Source organism: Tamandua tetradactyla, chromosome 6 (genome assembly GCF_023851605.1).
Source record: "Tamandua tetradactyla isolate mTamTet1 chromosome 6, mTamTet1.pri, whole genome shotgun sequence".
NCBI classification, from domain to species: Eukaryota; Metazoa; Chordata; class Mammalia; order Pilosa; family Myrmecophagidae; genus Tamandua; species Tamandua tetradactyla.
This window is the reverse complement of record NC_135332.1, coordinates 165,418,574-165,439,439: the sequence shown is the minus strand read 5'-3', so window position 1 is coordinate 165,439,439 and position 20,866 is coordinate 165,418,574. Positions and strand designations below refer to the sequence as shown.

Sequence of the window (20,866 nt, the reverse complement as noted above, 5' to 3'; positions counted from 1 at the left end):
ATGCTGTATGGAGGGGTTACATTTCATTCTTTTTCCACGTAAGTATCCTGTTATTACAGCACCATTTGTTGAATTGTTTGTTTGTTTTCTAGGTTTCTTCTGTTTGTTTGTTTTAGGAAGTGCACAGGCCAGAAATCGAGCCCAGGTCTCCCATACGGCAGGCAAGAATTCTACCGTGGAACTACCCTTAACAACACACTTAAATAATCAGTGGGTCCAAGAAGAAATTGCTAAAGAAATCACAAAATAGCTGGAGATGAATGAAAATAAGAATATCAGAACTTACAGAATGCTGCAAAGGCTGTGCTGAGAGGGAAATCTATTGTCTTATGTTTAAAAAGAAAAATGAGCGTAAATCAAGGACTTAACTGCTCACCTAGAGAAATTAGAGAAAGAACACTAAACTAACCCTAAAGCAAACAGATGAAGAGAAATGACAAAGATTAAAGCAGAAATAAATGAACTGGAAAACAATAACAAAAAAGAAAAAAACAATAGAAAGAAACAACAAAACCAAAAGTTTGTCCTTTGAGAAAATCAATAAAATTGATGGCCCCTAGCTAGGCTGACAAAGAGAAAGAGAGAACACAAAATCAGAAATGAGAGGGGGGTCATAATCCATGGATCCTGAAGAAATTTTAAAAATCATAAGAGGACACTATGAACAACTATATGCCAGCAAACTAGACAACTTAGATGAAATGGACAAATTCCTAGAAACACACAAACTACCTACATTGACTCAAGAAAAAATAGAAGAGCTCAACAAACCAATTACAAGTAAAGATATTCAATCAGTCATCAAAAAGCTTCCTACAAAGAAAAGCCCAGGACCATATGGCTTCGCAGGGGAATTTTATCAAACAGTCCAAAAAGAACTAATACCAATCTGCTCAAACTCTTCCAAAAAAAAATGAGGAAGAAGGAAAGCTATATAACTCATTTTATGAAGCTAACATCACTCCGATACCAAAATCAGATAAAGACATTACAAGAAAGGAAAACTACAGAACAGTCTCCCTAATGAACATAATGCAAAAATTCTCAACAAAATACTAGCAAATAGAAACCAATGATATAGTAAAGGAATTAAACATCATAACTAAGTGGGCTTTATACTGGGAATGGAGGGGTGGTTCAGTATAAGAAAATAAATCGATGCAATACAGCACATTAACAAATCAAAAGGGAAAAAAATCACATGATCCTATCGATTGAGGCCAAAAAGCATTTGACAAAATTCAGCATCCTTTTCTGATAAACACTTCAAAAGGTAGGAATTGTAAGAAACTTCCTCAATATCATAAAAGGGATATATGAAAAACGCACAGCTAGCATCATACTTAATGGTGAGGGATTGAAAGCACTCCCCTAAAATTGGGAACGAGACAAGGATACTCACTGTCACCACCATTATTCAACAAGTCCTAGCTGGAGCAATTAGTCGGAGAAAAAAATAAAAGGCAACCAAATAGGAAAGGAAGAAGTAAAACTTTCATTATCTGCAAACGATATGATTCTATACTCAGAAAACTGAAATCTATGACAAAGCTCCTTGAGTTAATAAACAAATTCAGGAAAGTGGTGGGGTACAAGATTAATGTAAAAAGAATCAATAATATTTCTTTACATAGGTAATGAATGACCTGAGGAGACAATTAAGGAAAAAAATCCATTTAAAACAGCAACCAAAAGAATCAAATATCTTTGACTAACCAGGGATGTCAAGGACCTGTACTCAAGAAACCACAAAACATTGCTAAAAGAAATCAAAGGCCTAAATAGATGGAAAGACAGTCTGTGCTCATGTATAGGAAAGTTGAATGTCATTAAAATGTCAAGTCTACTCAAATTGATCTACAGATTCAATGCCATTCCAATCAAAATTCCAACAACCTATTTTGAAGACTTAGAAAAGCTAGTTATCAAATTTATTTAGAAGAGAAAGAAACCTTAAATAGCTAAAGATATCCTAAAAAAGAAGAGTGAAGTGGGAAGACTAACACATCCTGACTTTAAAGCTTACTATAAAGCCACAGTGGTCAAAACAGCATGGTACTGGCACAAAGATAGAAGTACTGACTAATGGAATATAATTCAGTGTGCAGAAATAGACCACCAAATCTGTGGTTAACTGATTTTCAATAAGCCCCCAAATCCACTGAACTGGGCCAGAATAGCCTTTTCAATAAATGGGCATGGGAAAACTGGATATCAATAGCCAAAAGAATGAAAGAGGACTCCTACCTTACACGTTATATAAAAATTAATTCAAAATGGATCAAAGACCTAAATATAAGAGCTAGTACCATAAAATTCCTAGAAGAAAATATAGGGAAACATCTTCAAGACCTAGTAACAGGAGGTAGCTTCTTAAACTTTACACCCAAAGCACAAGCAACAAAAGAAAAAAAATAAATGGCAACTCCTTGAAATCAAAAGCTTCTGTGCCTCAAAGGACTTTGTCAAAGAGGTGAAGAGGTGTGTTCTAGTTTGCTAGCTGCCAAAATGCAATATACCAGAAATGGAATGGCTTTTAAAGGGGGAATTTAATAAGTTGCTAGTTTATAGTTCTAAGGCTGAGAAGATGTCCCAATTAAAACAAGTCTATAAAAATGTCCAATCTAAGGCATCCAGGGAAAGATATCTTGGTTCAAGAAGGCCGATGAAGTTTAGGGTTTCTTTCTCAAGTGAGAAGGCACATGGCAAACACAGTCAGGGTTTCTTGCTCATCTGGAAAGGCATGTGGCAAACACAGCATCATCTACTAGCTTTCTCTCCTGGCTTCCTGTTTCATGAAGCTCCCCAGGAGGCGTTTTCCTTCTTCATCTCCAAAGGTTGCTGGCTGGTAGACTCTCTGCTTCTCGTGGCTATGTCATTCTCTGCTCTCTCAGAAATCTCTCACATTCTCCAAAATATTTCCTCTTTTATAGGATCCCAGTAAACTAATCAAGGCCTAAATGGGTGGAGATGTCTCTACCTAATCCAGCTTAATGATCACTCTTGATTGAGTCACACCTCCAGGGGGATGATTTAATTACAGATTCAAACATACACTACTGAATAGGGATTAGAAGAAACAGCTGCCTTTACAAAATGGGATTAAGATTAAAACATGGCTTTTCTAGGGTACACACATCCTTTCAAACTGGCACAAGGAGCCAACTCAATGGGAGAAAATATTTGGAAACCACATATCAGAAAAGACTTGATATCCTGTGCACATAAATAAATTATACAATTCAACAACAAAAGAACAAACAACCCACTTATAAAACGGGCAAAGGACATGAACAGACACTTTTCCAAAGAGCAAATACAAATGTCTAAAATACACAAGAAGGGATGATTATCCTCATTAGCATACGGGACAGGAAATACAAATCAAGATTACAATGAGATATCACCTAACACCTATAAGAATGGCTGCTATTAAACAAATAGAAAATTACAAACGTTGGAGAGGATGCAGAGAAATTGAAACACTTATTCACTGTTGGGAATAAGTGTAAAATGGTTCAGCTGCTGTGGAAATCAGTTTGGTGATTCCTCAGAAAACTAAATGTTGAGTTGCCCTATGATTCAGCAATACCATTACTCGGTATATACCCAGAAGATTTGAGGGCAGTGGCACGAACAGGCATTTGCACACCAATGTTCATAGAGGCACAATTCACAATTGCCAAGAGATGGAAATAATCTAGGTCTCCATCAGCAAATGAGTGGATAAACAAAATGTGGTATATACATGCAATGGAATATTATGTAGTGTTTAGACAAAATGATGTCCCAAAACATGGACAACGTGGATGAACCTTGAGGACATAATGCTGAGTGAACTAAGTCAGACACAAAAGGGCAGATGCTGTATGATTCCACTTTTTATGACTGATAAAGCTGCCAGTGTTTTAGAGCAACTAGAAGGAAAAATCTCAGTTGAGGGCATGGTAGCCCATGACAAACTATGGGAACTGTTCTGTAGCTACTTGTGAAGTGTGCTTTGAAAATTATTGCTTTTTTCTTTCTTTTCTTTGTATATATATGCTATATTTTACAACTAAAAAACATTTTAAAAACTATAGGCAGTTATAGTAATAATAGATAAAATAAATTCCTGAAATCAAAAATTTGAAACTATTTAGTAACATAACTCACTACTATAGCAAAGCTGATATTTGTAATAACTTTTTACTTGATATCTTGAGAATGCACACAGTTTTGAGAGTTAATCAAATGGTATTTAAGATACTGTTTAATGTTTAGAATTCAAGTAACTCTGATATCTGTATTTATAGATTTTTTCCTTCCTTGTTTTAATTTTAAATTGGTTTATGAAAAATATTGCACAAACAGGCTTTATGATGATTATTTAGATTTTTTTTAAATATGCCTATGGATAACCTAACTAAGATATCCATTTTATGTGGTTAAGATTTCCATATGTTAACTGTAAAAATATTTGTATCTTCACAGTTTTCTGAAATAAGGAAAATATTTAGTAACATAGGTCATTACTATAGCAATGTGGATATTTGTAATAACTTTCTACTTGATATTTTGAGAACATTCACAGTTTTGACAACTGATCAAATGGTAAGTTAGTTTTTAATACTTAGAATTTAAGAAATTTGCTGTCTGAATTTGTAGATTTTTTTCCTTCTTGCCTTAATTTTAAATTGGTTTATGAAACTTATTGTACAAACACAGGCTTTATAATGATTATATGGATACTTTGTTTAAATATGCCTATGGTTAAGCTAGCTAGTATCCATTTTTGGTGGTTCTAAGTGTATTGTTTGTTTTCTTAAATAAAAAATATGGAAAGAAAAAGATAATAATGTTTGTACTCTAGACCTTCAACTACTGTATGAGATCAAAAGCAAGAGGTTTATTGTGTCTGGAACCTAAATTTTCCATACACAATCTAAATCAACCTGTCTGGATAGCTCATTTAAATAACCCAAAACTCATGGAGCCCAGAATGGGAACGAGGCCTTGTAATCCTGTATAGCTTAATGTAATAATTGAATACACCTCAGACTATGGTGGGCTGATAATAAGTATTGGTAGAGTCCCTTGAGGGACCGAAGGAAAAATATGTAACTATTAAACTTTCCTATCTGGGAAACCCCTGGAACCCTCTCAAACATTGGAGATTTATAAGAAAATAGGCCAAGCCCTTGGTTTTAGAGCTTGCCCTTATGAAACTTATTTCTGTAGTGAAGAAGTTAAGACTACCCATAATGAGGCCTAGGAGTTGCTTCCAGGAAATCTTTTCTGTTGGCCTTTCTCTCTCTAAGCCCAACACTGCAAGGAAAATCATTACCCTCCTCCTTACACGGAACATGACATTCAGGGTGAAAGTCTCCCTGACAATGTAGGACATGATTCCTGGGGATAAGTCCGGTCCTGATACCATGGGATCGACAACACCTTCCTGACCACAAGGGGCAAAAGAAGTGTAATAAAATAAGGTATCCGTGGCTGGAAGAGTTCAAACAGAGTCCAAAGGCTATTCTGGAGGCTACTCTTATGCAAACTTCAGGTAGATATTGCTAATTCCTATGGTTTGCCAAACTCCAACCAACATCATTACTGTTAATTCTTTAAGAACACCTAGGGCTCTAAGACTCTATAAAACTTTCATGCACTAAGTTTATTCTCCTGAAACCTATAACATCTAGAGGGTTCCTAGGCCAGATAAATCCTGAAACCTAGAGCGACCAGTCTCTCCAGGATAATCAACGAATTACATCCCCCTATCCCTTATTAAAATAAAAAAGTAGGAATGAGTATTGCCCAAAGACCCCTATAGATTCAGGAGAAGGAGGAGTTATAACAGAGAAAATAGGATTTAATAAATGAGTACGGCTGCTGAATCACTATATTGATACTCTTTTAGCCTCCAGTGTTTTGAAGAAGCTAAAAGGAAAAATCTGAAATAGTGGAAGGGTAACCCATAACAAACTCTGAAATCTATTCTGTAACTACTTGTCATGTACTTTGAAAATTATTGATTTTTCTTTCTTTTCTTGTATATATGTATATGTTATATTTTACAAATAAAAAAAAAGATTATACTATAAAGAAAGCAACATGGCCTCAGCAACCAAGGATTATGTTTCAAAATTAAATCATTTAGACCTAAAGTAGATGATTGGTAATGGTGATTAAATGCAAGCTGTCTGACAATGTTGCTTTGGTTCAAGAGATTACTCCAAAGAAGATTTTGAAGAGCTTCTCAGAAGGAAAGTTTTGAAAGTTGAGTGGGAACATAAAAAAGAAGCACCTCATCAATAAGCAAAAATAAAAGACACAGAGAGTTGTGGGATAAGTAGATGCTGGGACCAGCCAAGAATCAGGACAGGGCAAAAGGAAAAGCACAGGGTAAGGTTAAAATTACTCCCATATCACTACTACTACTAAGAATAATAGTCAACATTTATTAAGAACGAAATACATACAGCTCTACCTTTACTAATATATTCAATTTTCACATCAGTCCTATGAGGAATGTTACTTTTCCCATGTTACAGATGAAGAAAAGGAGGTGAAGAAATGCTAAATAATTTGTCCAAATTACCTAATTGCTCCAAAAGAGTCAGTGTCCAACACCCCATCCATACATTCCACTTCAGTTTATTTTTATGTCAATCAGAAGCTATAGAGATGGCTCCCTCTTAGCTCTGGTTGAAGGCAGAGAGCTTGCCATCCTAAAGCTTCTACTAAACCTAGAGAAGCAATCCCACTACCAATAAAACAGCCCAGATTGAGAATCAGATGGTTCCCATTCTAATCCCTGCCCTGAGTTGCTATTTATGTGACTTGAGCATCACTTACTCTCTCAGACTCAGTTCCCTTGTTTGTAAGTTGGAGGTGATAAAACCTGGCCCATGGTAAGCTCTCAAAAATAACAAGTTTAATGAATATAGACTTGACCTACCTTATTTCCTATATAATCCTAAGCATCAAATAAAATAATAATAAATTACATGCTTAGCACACTTGATCATTCAATCCAGTCTATGGTTATTGTTGTCATAGCAATAAATATCTTTTTAGTCTTTCGAATTGCTCAACTTGTACTTTTTCACCAAATTGTTACCCATCCCCACAAGAGCTTGAAAGAGAGTTCTACTAAATGCATGCATGCTTGGCATTCACTGTGGTGGTTATATTTGAACTCTACCAAAAACATATATAAAAACATTTTATATGTAATGTATAAAATATATACATTTATATATAAAATTTATAAAAATAATTTTAATCAATTACTCAGATATTCTCACATATTAGAACATGGTAGAATCTAGCAAACGAATTTTTGCATTTTACCTTCAATATCTGTAATTAATATATCTCAAGAGCTTCTTAAAAAATCATATTTATAAAATACAGTTTGTTGGTAGAAAAGCATTACTAGTAAAAAAACAAAACAAAAACCTTCAAGAGGGTCACATAGAACAATTGTATATACACACAAACATATATTTAATATGTACATGTGTGTACATTTTACATGTACCTACAAATATGCAATTTACCCATACACACTTCCAACACATCAGCACTTGATATTACAATACATTTATTAATAAAGTAAAACTTCAAGTTGTTTCACATTACTGTATAATTTATCATTCTCCAAGGCGTGAAGTAGATCACTGAATCATCAGCAAGAAAATGTTTACTAAGCAAATTCTGTTAGTAGGACTTAAAGGAGGGTAATGTGAAAGAATGCTTTAACTACTCAATGTAAGAAAGCAAAATGTCAGATATTTTAGGATCATTGATTTGAACACAAGTTGCTTTCATATGCACATGTGGAGTGAAGATACTGATTAAGAATGTTCAGCAAAATAACTGGGAAGAAATGGTTAATGGTTTTAATGCATTCATTAACAGTTGGCAGAAACCAAACATAAACAATGAAAAATCTGAGGAAAGCTATGGTGAGATAGATCACTCTGTCTATTATTTATGTTTGAATTACACAGTCCAGCATTTCACCCTGGGCTTCAAATTTTTTCTTTCATACTAACTAGCACATGAGGCCACTTCCTCCTTTTTTCTCCTAGGAGAGTTTAGGGAGTGCAATTCGTTCTTATATAAGCCTAAGAAAATATTTAATTAGGAAATGGAAAATTTCCCTTGTCCAAATCATATAAAACATTCCAAAAGCAATTATCAAAGAGGTGGGTATTGTCTGCTATTTTCAATTAAGTGCCCCATTACTTCCTTTCACTGGCTTGAATTACTGAGAGTAGGTGGTTTCACACTAATTTAGAATTGTTCACAATATATAATGCCAGAGACTTGGCCATTTCCACTTGGGCTCTGAGCAATGTAATTCATTGACATTTTTACAGATGGGAACAACTTGCATGATTAATGATCGTGCTGTTTGTAATCTTGCTCAAGATCCCTGTAAAAGGCACAGAACACCATCTGAAGAAAACATCTGCTCTGCCCCAACATTAGCTTTATGCTGAGAGAGAATATTATTTGAGATTCTATTAGGAGTTAGGATAGGTTCAATTTAAAGAATAGGTTAGTTTGGAAGAGCGACTAGATTTACCCCAGATTAATGGGCTAAATGAAGGAAAGTGATACGGTCCCCTAGTAGAATGGGCATTACCTGAGTTAAATACCAGCTCTGCCACTTACACGCCATGTTCTTGGCCAAAGCATTTATTTTAACCTGGCTGAATTTCAGTGTTTTCATCTTAAAATGAGGGGGGAAAGCTGTTGTTTTGAAGGCTAGAGATAACATACACAAATCCCTAGCACATACTTAGTAAGTGCTCATGAAATGGCAATGTAGTAAGATGGGCACTGGTTTAACAATAAACCACAAGAAAAGTAGGCAAAATTGGAATTTCCTTTTGGAGCCCAGAATTGGTTATCCATTTTAATTAACCATGGTAATACTCCTTAATCTAATTGCCGTGGTTCTGTTTATTTGCGGCGTAGGCTTCCCACAGCCTCTCATACCTACCAGGAAATCTTCTTTCCCATCCGGTGGCCAAATTGATGAAGTGATGCATGTTAAAAAGCTCTGAAAATAAAAGCACAACTCAGAAGAAGAATATTATCTATTTACAGTATCACAAACATTCCTAAAGAACAAACTCTTGCCATTTTATACATCTCACTCTCACCTTACTTGAAAGTATGAATAAAATGGAGAATAGGATCTTTCAAAAGTTCAGACAGAGAAAAACACAGCAAATAACCATGTGCTCACCATTGAGAACTGTATTTTTCAAATGTTTATATATTTTTACTATAAGGAATGTAATATTACAGATAAAGTTGAGATTTCCTTTGCACACATCCCCAGGCCCAAATTCCTTTTTTTTCTGTCTGCCCTAGTACACATTTTTCCAATCCATTTCCCTTATACTTTCACATATGCATTTCCACAAAAACCATAAAGTTATTATATTGAAAGGGGATCTACACTAGCCAGGTTCCAGACAGGAAACAGAAGACATACTCTGTTTGGAGAGAAACATCAATATTTGATAGAAGAATGCCACTAACTTGAGTAAAGGTGAGGAGGACTGGGGTAATAAATGCTTCAATATCACTCTCCTCTTGCCTTTTGTCCCTTCACACCAGCTCTCAGAGCAGCTTCCCTCACTGTCCCTCAGATCCCTCCTGCCCCTAGACATTATACCTAAGGGACTTTCCCTAGATATGCTCTGCAAAGGACAAAGGCGATGGTTATTAGATACTTTTAGTTTCCTTTTAATTAAGTTGCCCCAACAAGTATCTTCAAAAATGGAAAGACCACTGGACGAGAGGAGTCCTGAGTTTTGATGGCTTCATTATTACTAACCAGAATAATAATCATAATTAAGTGCTCATCTGTCATTTTTTCAGAATGAGAGAGCATAATAGGTTGCTCTACAGGGTGAATTATGATGGTAGTGGGGAGGGGACCAAGAAGAAATGAAGAAAGATCATGTAGGGACATGACATGACTGACACTGGGAGGGTGAGCCCAGACCATCTATACACAGGGCCTTGGGGCATCTGGGAAGGAGTTACCACTCAAAACGAAGAACAAGATTTGAGTAATATTTGCTGGATGAGCAAGTCCATAAAAAGGATGGGTGAGAATTACCAGGGATTAAGTTCCCTCCTAAGTCTGTTTTCACATAACATTTCTCTAACCCCTTCTTTTTATTAATTTTTTTTTAATTTTTTATACTCCATCTTTCTTGGTTGGAATATAGCCAGTTATTCTCCTTTCTTACCAACCCAAAGCTATGTGTCAAAAACTGAAACTTGAGCTTCCGGAGAAGATGGCAGCTTAGTAAGACGCACGGGTCTTAGTTCCTCCTCCAGAAAAGCAACTAAAGAAACAGAAACAATACGAAACAGCTCCCGGAGCCACGACAGAGACCAAAAAGACAGCGTACCCCATTCTGGAACGGCTGAATGGGCAGGGAGAATCCGCTGCGGTGAGATACCTGAGGGGCGCGCGTTTTCCTGGCGAGGGCGGCTGGCGACTGGGGTCCCCTCCACGCACGTGGCTCCCCGGTCTGACTGGGAACGTTGGATAGCAGGGCCCTCCTGCCATGCTTGGCATCTCGGGCCAGCTGGGCAATTTGGACCAGCAGTCCCCCAAGCCGCGGCGGCCGGAGACCCCCCCCTCCACGCGCGGTTTCCTGGGCCGACTGCGAGATTCGGATTGGCAAGTTAAAGGAGCCACAGCATCTTTTACTGGTGGGACCCGCAGACAGACGAACGCCACGAGCGCCACCTACTGGGCAGGAAAAGAAAAACAGAGCCCAGAGATTTCACAGAAAAACCTTACAACCAGCCGGGTCCCACACCCGGGGAAATCTGATCAAATGCCCAGACACCAGCAGAAAATAATGGATGACGCTCGGAAAACTGAAGATATGGCCCAGTCAAAGGAACAAACCAATAGTTCAAATGAGATACAGGAGCTGAGACAACTAATGCTGAATATATGAACAGAAATGGAAAAACTCTTCAAAAACCAAATCAATAAATTGAGGGAGGACATGAAGAAGACATGGGCTGAGCAAAAAGAAGAAATAGAAAAACTGAAAAAACAAATCACAGAACTTATGGGAGTGAAGGACAAAGAAGAAAAAATGGAAAAAACAATGGATACCTACAATGGTAGATCTAAAGAGACAGAAGCTACAATTAGTGAACTGGAGGATGGAACATCTGAATCCCAAAAAGAAACAAAAACTATAGGGAAAAGAATGGAAAAACTTGAGCAGGGGATCAGGGAACTGAATGACAATATGAAGCGCACAAATATACGTGTTGTGGGTGTCCCAGAAGGAGAAGAGAAGGGAAAAGGAGGAGAAAAAGTAATGGAAGAAATTATCACTGAAAATTTCCCAACTCTTATGAAAGACCTAAATTTGCAGATCCAAGAAGTGCAGCGCACCCCAAAGAGAATAGATCCAAATAGGCGTTCTCCAAGACACTTACTAGTTAGAATGTCAGAGGTCAACGAGAAAGAGAGGATCTTGAAAGCAGCAAGAGAAAAACAATCTGTCACATACAAGGGAAACCCAATAAGACTATGTGTAGATTTCTCAGCAGAAACCATGGAAGCTAGAAGACAGTGGGATGATATATTTAAATTACTAAAAGAGAAAAACTGCCAACCAAGACTTCTGTATCCAGCAAAATTGTCCTTCAAAAATGAAGGAGAAATTAAAACATTTATAGACAAAAAGTCACTGAGAGAATTTGTGACCAAGAGACCAGCTCTGCAAGAAATACTAAAGGGAGCACTAGAGTCAGATACGAAAAGACAGAAGAGAGAGGTATGGAGTAAAGTGTAGAAAGAAGGAAAATCAGATATGATATATATAATACAAAAGCCAAAATGGTAGAGGAAAATATTATCCAAACAGTAATAACACTAAAAGTTAATGGACTGAATTTCCCAATCAAAAGACATAGAATGGCAGAATGGATTACGACCCAGCAATACCACTGCTAGGTATCTACTCAAAGGACTTAAGGGAAAAAACACTGCACACCAGTGTTTATAGCAGCATTATCTACAATTGCAAAGAGATGGAAACAGCCAAAATGTCCATCAACAGACGAGTGGCTAAACAAACTGTGGCGTATACCTACGATGGAATATTATGCAGCTTTAAGACAGACTAAACTTATGAAGCATGTAATAACATGGATGGACCTAGAGAACATTATGCTGAGTGAGTCTAGCCAAAAACTAAAGGACAAATACTGTATGGTCCCACTGATGTGAACCGACATTCGAGAATCAGCTTGGAATATATCATTGGTAACAGAGACCAGCAGGAGTTAGAAACAGGGTAAGATAATGGGTAATTGGGGCTGAAGGGATACAGACTGTGCAACAGGACTAGATACAAAAACTCAAAATGGACAGCACAATAATATCTAAGTGTAATGTAACTAGGTTGGAACACTGAATGAAGCTGCACCTGAAATATAGTTTTTTGTTTGTTTGTTTGTATCTTTTGTTTTTGTTTTTTCTCTTTTTCCTTTTTATATATATATATTTTTTATTAGTATTATTATTTTAATTCTCTTCTCTATATTAACATTCTATATCTTTTTCTGTTGTTTTGCTAGTTCTTTTCCTAAATCGATGCAAATGTACTAAGAAATGATGATCATACATCTATGTGATGACACTAAGAATTACTGAGTGCATGTGTAGAATGGAGTGATTTCTAATGTTGTGTTAATTTCTTTTCTTTTTTTGATTAATAAAAAAAATTTAAAAAAAAACTGAAACTTGAATAAAACTTGAAGGATTTCATAATATCAAAGAAGGCACCAGGGATCTTATTTCCAGATGACAAACATGTGGTCCACAGTTTCCAGCTGACCCTTTCCCATACTGTTCATCTGTAAAAGATCAATGTCTGGTTCAAGGAAGTTTCAACCCTTTTTGTTGTCTCTTAGTAACAAAAAAGCCAATCAGCTCTAAAAATCATTTCATGTAAATTGTATTCTGTTTAAACCTATTTGTTCAGTCATAGGGTCAGTCCAGGGTCTTTGGTCATTAGCAGGTAATAAACACACACACACAAAACCTACCCTCCAACTTACAATGTTACATCTCCTTTGTCAGCAAGAACTGACCGAGAGTTTCCAAAGATGGTTGGAGGTAATAAAAGAGGAAATTAAATGCTTGTAGCAAATGAGTAAAGAAAAAAAATTATTGGTTCAAAGGAAGGACACAGAATTTGGCATATGCCCTTCAGAAAGCTCTCGTGGGGAAGTCAAGGGACAGGGGCTAAAATGTAGAGAGGAGTGAGGAGAAGATGAAAAGTGGTGGCAAGGCCTCATTGCCCGGACATCAGGATACAGCCTGATACCCCAGAAAGAGAATGGACCTTGGAATCTGTTCTAGTTTGCTAGCTGCTGGAATGCAATATACCAGAAACAGAACAGCTTTCAAAAACAGGAGTAATAAGTTGCTAGTATAAGTTCTAAGGCTGAGAAAATGTCCCAATCAAAATATGTCTATAGAAATGGCCAATATAAGGCATCCAGGGAAAGATATCTTGGTTCAAGAAGGCCGATGAAGTTCAGGGATTCTCTCTCAAGTAAGAAGGCACATGGCAAACAGGGCAAGGGTTTCCTGCTCATCTGGAAAGGCATGTGGCGAACATGGCATCATCTGCTAGCTTTCTCTCCTGGCTTCCTGCTTCATGAAGCTCCCTGGGAGGCGTTTTCCTTCTTCATCTCCAAAGGTCGCTGGCTCGTGGACTCTCTGCTTCTCGTGTCATTCCCTGCTCTCTCAGAAATCTCTGCCATTCTCCAAAATGTTTCCTCTTTTATAGGATTCCGGTAAACTAATCAAGACCCACCCAAATGGGTGGAGACATGTCTCCATCTAGTCCACCTTTACAACCACTCTTGATTGAGTTACATCTCCATGGAGATGATCTAATTACAGATTCAAACATACAGTATTGAATAGGGATTATTCTGCCTTTATGAAATGGGATTTTGATTAAAACATGGCTTTTCTAGGGTACATACATCCTTACAAACCAGCACAAAGTCAGAAAGACTTGGGGACAAATATGACTTAGCTGATCATGGGAACCTGAGCAATATTCTTAGTATCTCTATCTCAGCTTGCTCGTTTTAAATTTGGGGGATACTAGGTAGACATTTCTAAAGCTGTTGTTAGAACTCGATGAGAAAATACTTTTGTAAGTCACCTAGTATGGTCCTTGGCACAAATTTAGGACTTCATAAATGTGAATTTCTTAGAATGCTACAATTCAGAGTTGAAAATACAGAGATTATTCAGAGGAAGAATTAAAGGATTGGAAGATGTGCCCTCTGCAACCCAACACTGAGGAAGAGATTGCCTTCTGGTCTGTTCTCACTATCAGTCACATTTACTACTTTCAGAACTGCCAACGCTTTAAAAATGCTTGGAAATAATTGTTTATTTGTTTAAAATTGTTCCAAATAACAAGTTTCAATGGGGCCGTGAGTTCATATGTTAAAACAGAAAACACCGCCTTCAACTTTATTTAGAAAACAACTGATTGGCATCAGGGAGGAAGGAAATTTGGGAATTTCTAGTTGAAATCCAACATGAGCTTTGCATAACTGGTAGATGACATCAAATAATGAATCCCAGGATTTAGGGAGCACTATCATGTACAGTTCTTTCATTTGGATCCATGTATTTTTAATCGACAATATGTGGACCTTACTTCATGAGAACTGTCTTTGAATGCTGGTTTGGACATCAGGCTTTGGAAAGTAGAAAAGTGACTAAGAGCTTACCTTTTGGAGCTTGTCTGTTGCTCACTAATTGTGCATACTTGGACTATTTAACTTAGCTGTGTATGCTTCACTCTTCCTCATCTGTATATTGATAATATTGGTGTCTTCCTCATTTAACTGTGAAGAACACAAAATAATGTAGACAAAATGCTTAGCCTAACCCTCACATATAACGTATATTAGGCATTATTTTTCTCTAGGATTTCATTTTTGCATCTGTAAAATAACAATATTATTTCTGACCTCTTTGTGTATCTGTGATCATCAAATGGAATGTGCAGTATATGTGTTAATTTGCTTAAGAGATGTTGGAATTATAGAGGAGAAGCTGACTTTTCAGTATTGGTGTTAAGGACTGGCTGGTCTTGTTATTTAATATATAGACTATATTTATTGAAGGCTATTTGATTTTATTGGTAAAACTTGATAATATGATATAATATAATATGATGACTTGATAATAAGACAAGTTTAGAAAGGGGCTTCACTGTTCAAAAAATAGATACAAAAATGATTTTGCTTTAAATCTGCCATTTTCCCTGATAGTGCATCATTATTAAAGACCACATCAAGCATTAAAGAAGTTCAAAATCTCTCTCTTTGGTGTACTATGTGTGCTGATGCAGCATCCCTGTCATCTCTTTTTGCATTCTCTTCTATATCGCAGAATTACATATTAAAGCAACATTTTCCAGAATCCCCTTTTCATATGGTTTCATTTTAAGGCTGCCACTGCATGCTCAAGATCTAGAAGGCAGAAGAAAACAGCAGGCCGCTTGTGCTAGTTTGAAATAGTTATATACCCGAGGAAAGCCATGCTCCCTTAATCTAATCTTGTAAGTGCAGATTTATTATGGGTGGGATCTTTTGATCAGGTTGTTTCCATGGAGATGTGACCCCACTCATTCAAGGTGAATGAGCTTAATGGAATTCTTTAAGAGAGGGACATTTTGGAGAAGACAAAAATGCTTGGACAGCTGGTACAGAGAGTAGAAGCTTGGCGACAGAATGCCCCAGGAGGAGCCAAGCAAGGGCCCATGTAACAGTGAGTCCAGACAGTGTGGACTAGTAAGTCATGGCTATTGACCAGGAGACTTGACCACATGCTTCTCTACGAAGCATCTCACAATTCTTCCTGAGTCTTTCCCTTATCCATTTATAAAGCCATTTCAGCTTTGCAAATAGTAGCACCCCACTTCTCTGGTAACAAAACCAAAATTCAGTTTGCTAAAACTGCCAAAATTTAATATGCCAGAAATGGATTGGCTTTTACCAGGGGATTTATTAGGTTAAAATTTACAGTTTTAAGACCGTGACAATGTTCAACTTTAAGGTACCAACAGGATGATACCTGGACTCCGAAGAAAAGGCCGCCAGCATCTGGAACACCTCTGTCAGCTAGGAAGGCCCATACGTGGCTGGCATCTCCTGGTCTCTTGCTCCTGGGTTGCACTGTTTTCAGCTTCTGATTCCAGTGGCTTTCTCTCTAAGTTTCTGTGGGTCCTGAGAGGTGACAGAAGCCCATCTCCATGCTGTGTAGATTGAGGCAGACTCAGAGCAGTGGGTAATACTGCCCTTGAGACCTGATTGGGGACTTCCCCTTGATTCTCTGAGACTTCCCCATACTCCCTCCTTTCCTCCCCTCTGGGGAACCTCTTGATCCTCACCTACCTAAAACAATTCCCATGCCCCTCAGATCCTTCCTTCTGTGGGATATGTTCCTCTTTCCACCTCTTTGACAGAGGTCCTCTGCCCTACCTCCATGAGAGTCTCCTTCTCTCCTATGACTGGCTTTCAGTGCCTTCTGAGACAGTCTACCTTTTGTAAATAGGATTCTGAGCTAAGGACTCTTGTACCAAACAAGGAGTTGTCTTTGATATTCTAAGGAGTCACCTCTGCTTTAGGCCCATGGAAATTGGGTATTTTCCAATGTTAGTGTCTCCCCTTCAGGCCTTGATTGTTCAGTTTCTACTGAGACCCACTGCAGCTAAATATAAAGCTTCCCTTCTAGAGCATGCTTGCTTTTTTAGCCCCCAGGAAACAGGAAACTTAGAGGACAAAGTCTTTCCCAGGAGCATTGTCCAAGACTTTCTGAGGTTGGGCAAGCACCCTTACCTTGGGAGCACAAGTTTAGACATCTCCATGGGAGGAATATCCCAGGGTCACCTAGCGACACATGCTGGGGAAGCCTGGCAATTTAATCCCCGTGTTCCCAAGAGATTGGACCTGTGGAGAGGAAGGACTCCTCGAGAATGTTTCCTGGAATTCTTCTAGACAAGGCCTGGGAAATACCCAAGATGTGTAGGTTCAGACATTTCTCAAGAAAGGTGTCCTGGGGATGCCCAGTGACTGAACTCCCGAGAGACTGGACTAGCAGAGAGTGAAATGCCCTAATGCTCAGTTCCAATGCACATTGGGATGTCACACAGTCACACTGGTGCTAGTGTGGTTCTTCTACTTTCTTTTCCAGAGAAAATGGGAAATGACAACAGTCAATATTGTCAGGTATCAGAAAATAAAATTTAACATACAAAATGGATTCTGTGGCATGGGGGCCCCTTCCATTTCTCTCCCTCAGCAACTTTTCTAATAGGACCTGATGTGACAGCAAGATAGTAAGCACAAAACAACACCCCACCCACTAGAGGCCAGACCAGATAACATGAGCATGAAGTCATGATCTGTACCAGCCTGATATCTCCCCATGATGCCTGCAGCCACACATCACCCCCTACCATTATTGGCATGTTTTTTTCTTTAAAACCATAAGTTGTCAGAAAGAAAATTGGAGCCATTTTTCCTTTCCTTTCACTAGCAGTTTTTGCTGGTTCCCACCTGCCTGCTCTCCCTTGGCTGTCAATCTATTTCTCTCTAGCAATAAACTATTAAGCTTTAACTCGCTGACTCATGTGAAATCCTTTAATGACCCTGTGCCTAACAAATATAAGCTAAAAGATGGAGAAGCATAGCCCTCCAATGGGACTCTCAATTACAATACAATCCCAGAGTCTGTAAAAGACAGGGAAAGTAGTCAAAAATTCCCTATGCCCAGATGTTATAGGTCTCTATCAAGACAAGGACCTGAGAGGGACTTGTTCACTTGTGTTATGTTCATGTCTCAATTTCCGTTAAAGGAAAAGATCTTAGTGACCCCCTTTTAAGACTTGTTTGTTAAAAAGACATACGAAAAGGAACCACCAAGTCAGTTAATTATGATAAGCTAAAGAACACCACTCAGGAAGAAGAGGAAAACCCAGCCCTATCCCAGGGGAGGTTAGTAGAAGCCCTAAAGAAGTATAGTAATGTAAACCCAGATTCCAGGAAGGTCAGATTTTGCTAGGCATGTATTTCATCAGCCAGTGTGGTCCTGACATTTGGAGAAAGTTGCAAAACTCTCCATGGGCCCCAAAACTTCCACTAATGACCTATTTAAAACTGCCTTTTCTGTCAACCAAGAATCAACAATCAAGAAAAGGCCAAGGAGGAGGAGAGGGCAAAGGGAGGTAAGCAAAAGACCAGAAAACAGGCTCAGTTTATTGCAGTAGCTGTTAAAAGCAACTTGTCCCCTCTAGTTGTGGCTCCAAGCTTCTAGGGCCTTCAACTGTGGATCAGGGGGCAACTGGCAGAGACAATGCCAGAAACTTCAATCTTGACCTTGGGCTCCATGGGGGCCTTGCTCCAAGTGCCACCAACATGGGCATGGGGCCCAGGGACTGCAGTGTCTCCTAAAGGGGGGTGGGGACACCCCTCAAGCCCTGCTTGTAGCAAGTGAAAAAGACGGAGGGTGCCCAAGGCCACTTATAGCTCTGCTGACATCACATCTGACCATCAAACTAGAGGAGCCTCAGGAGACACTCAAAGTGGCAGGTAAGATTATTAACTTCTTAATCAACACTGGAGACAGTTACTCTATTCTGAATTGCCACTCTGGACATACCTCCTGTTTTAGTTTGTAAAAGCTGCCAGAATACAATATACCTGAAATGGAATGGTTTTTAAAAAGGGAAATTTTTTAAGTTGCAATTTTACAGTTCTAAAGTCGTGAAAATGTCCAAATCATGGCAAGGCTACAAAAATGTCCAAACTAAGGAACAGAAGGAAAGATACCTTAGCTCAAGAGGGCCAGTGATGTTCGGGGTTTCTCTCTCAGAAGGAAAGGTGGCAACATCTCCTAGATTTCTCTCCAAGATTCTTCAGTGACTTCTGAGGAGCAATACTGAATGAGGATTAAAGAGCCTGGCTTTTATGGGGTACAGAACAAATTCAAACCAGCACATTCCACCCTTTGAACCTTCAAAAGACATGTTCTTTCCTAATGCAAAATATACTCACCCCATCACAACATCACAAAGCCTTAAACCATTTCAGTAACAACTCAAATACAATACAAGGCCAGAAACAGTACAAAATCTCATCAAAGTCAGCTACAAGGAGGGTCTATCCTAGGTCTACTCCCTGGCTCCAGACCTGTTAAACTCAGAACAACCTATCTGCTGTGAACATAAAAAGGAGGGGCAGTTATAGGATACATGTTTCCATGGCCATAGGGAGAAATGGGAAGGAACACAGGGATCACCGAACCCAGACAGTTATGGAAACCTGCAGGGCAAATTCCATTAGATTTCTAAGGCTAAGAGTCATTAATGCTTGGGCCTTTAGAAAACAGTAGTATCGCCCTTTTCAAGGGCCTACACGGCACACTAGCTCTCTCCAAATGCAACCTTGGGGGACACTGAGAAAATTACCTTTTTCTCAGCTCCACCCTCTTCAAACATCAGGGCAGCACCTGGGATATCTGCCATCCCCAAGGCACAGGCACAATCCCTTCAGAACAATGGGTGGCAACCAGGCTATCCCCAATCCCAAAAGAATGTGTTCTGCCCTTTGAGGCCTAAGGCACTGAAACTCCTGCCCTCTGCCTTAAGGGAAAACTCACCCTCTCCAAGTGCATGGGTAGATCTGCTCTGCTGGCCCAAGTTTTCTTGGCTTCAGACCTTAGCTTCCATGGCTCTCTGTCTTTGAAGTTATTTTTTCTTCAGTTTGTCCTTTTTCTGTCCCTTTTAGTCCAGACTGGCAGTGTTTATATTTATACAGATCCCAAAGCACGCTTGTTGGTTTTCTGTGTAGCAGGCAGGGATTATAGCCACCAGACAATAGGACTTTCCACAAATCCTTCTAAGGTAACTCCATGTCTAATCTTGGCTTTTTATGAAATGCCTGATTGGTTCTATGTATGATTAAATCCTCACATGGGGCACGATTCTCTGGGGTCTCCATTTCTGGAAGCCCAGAATTTTCCAGGCCATCAATTTCTGTTTTTTTGTACCCAAGAGTTCAATTCTCAACTTATCTCTTTCCTGTCACAATTCACTATAAGTTGCAAGGAGAAACCAGGCTGCACTTTTCACATTTAATTTGGAAATCTCTTCTGCTAAATATCCAAAATCATGGCTTTTAAAATTTGTCTTGCATCTAAAACCAATGGTCAATTTTGCCAGATTCTTTGCCACTTTGAAACAAGGATCATCTTCCTTCCAGTTTGCAATAATATACGCATCATTTCTGTCTAAGGCCTTATGAGAATTATCTTTAGAGTCCACACTACTACCAACAGTCTCACAAAGAATTCTAGGTCTTCTCTATCAAGCACCTCACAACTCCTCCAGACTCTTTCTCTTATCCATTTAAAAAAGCCATTCCAAGACATTTTGAATAACACAATAAATGAACTAGGCTTAACAGACATTTACAGAACATTACACCCCACAATAGCTGGATACACACTCTTCTCAAGTACACGTGGCTCAGTCTCAAGGACAGATCATATGCTGGGTCAAAAAGCAAATTTCAATAAATTAAAAAGGTTGAAATTATACAAAACAGTTTCTCAGATCACAATGAATGAAGATGGAAATCAATAATAGGCAGAGGGCCAGAAAATTCACAAATATATGGCGGCTAAAACAACACATTCTTAAACAACAGTGGATACAGGAAGAAATTACAAGAGAAATCAGTAAATATCTTGAGGCAAATGAAAATG

General features: G+C 38.4%; 1 long non-coding RNA gene across 6 annotated transcripts in view; it reads right to left on the bottom strand.

Annotated features, from left to right (window-relative positions):
* LOC143689000 (uncharacterized) overlaps window positions 1–20,866 on the bottom strand; it is a 221,443-nt gene that overhangs the window by 177,430 nt on the left and 23,147 nt on the right. For 2 of the 6 annotated variants that reach the window (XR_013178444.1, XR_013178445.1), the window contains exons 1-4: window positions 18,931–19,064; window positions 16,175–16,326; window positions 14,824–14,940; window positions 9,002–9,061 (exon numbers count right to left, since the gene is read on the bottom strand). This is a non-coding gene — a long non-coding RNA (uncharacterized LOC143689000). Of the gene's footprint in view, window positions 1–9,001; window positions 9,062–14,823; window positions 14,941–16,174; window positions 16,327–16,938; window positions 17,390–18,930; window positions 19,065–20,866 lie in introns of those variants that run through there. The other 4 variants (XR_013178449.1, XR_013178446.1, XR_013178450.1 and 1 more) reach the window with 4 other exon arrangements.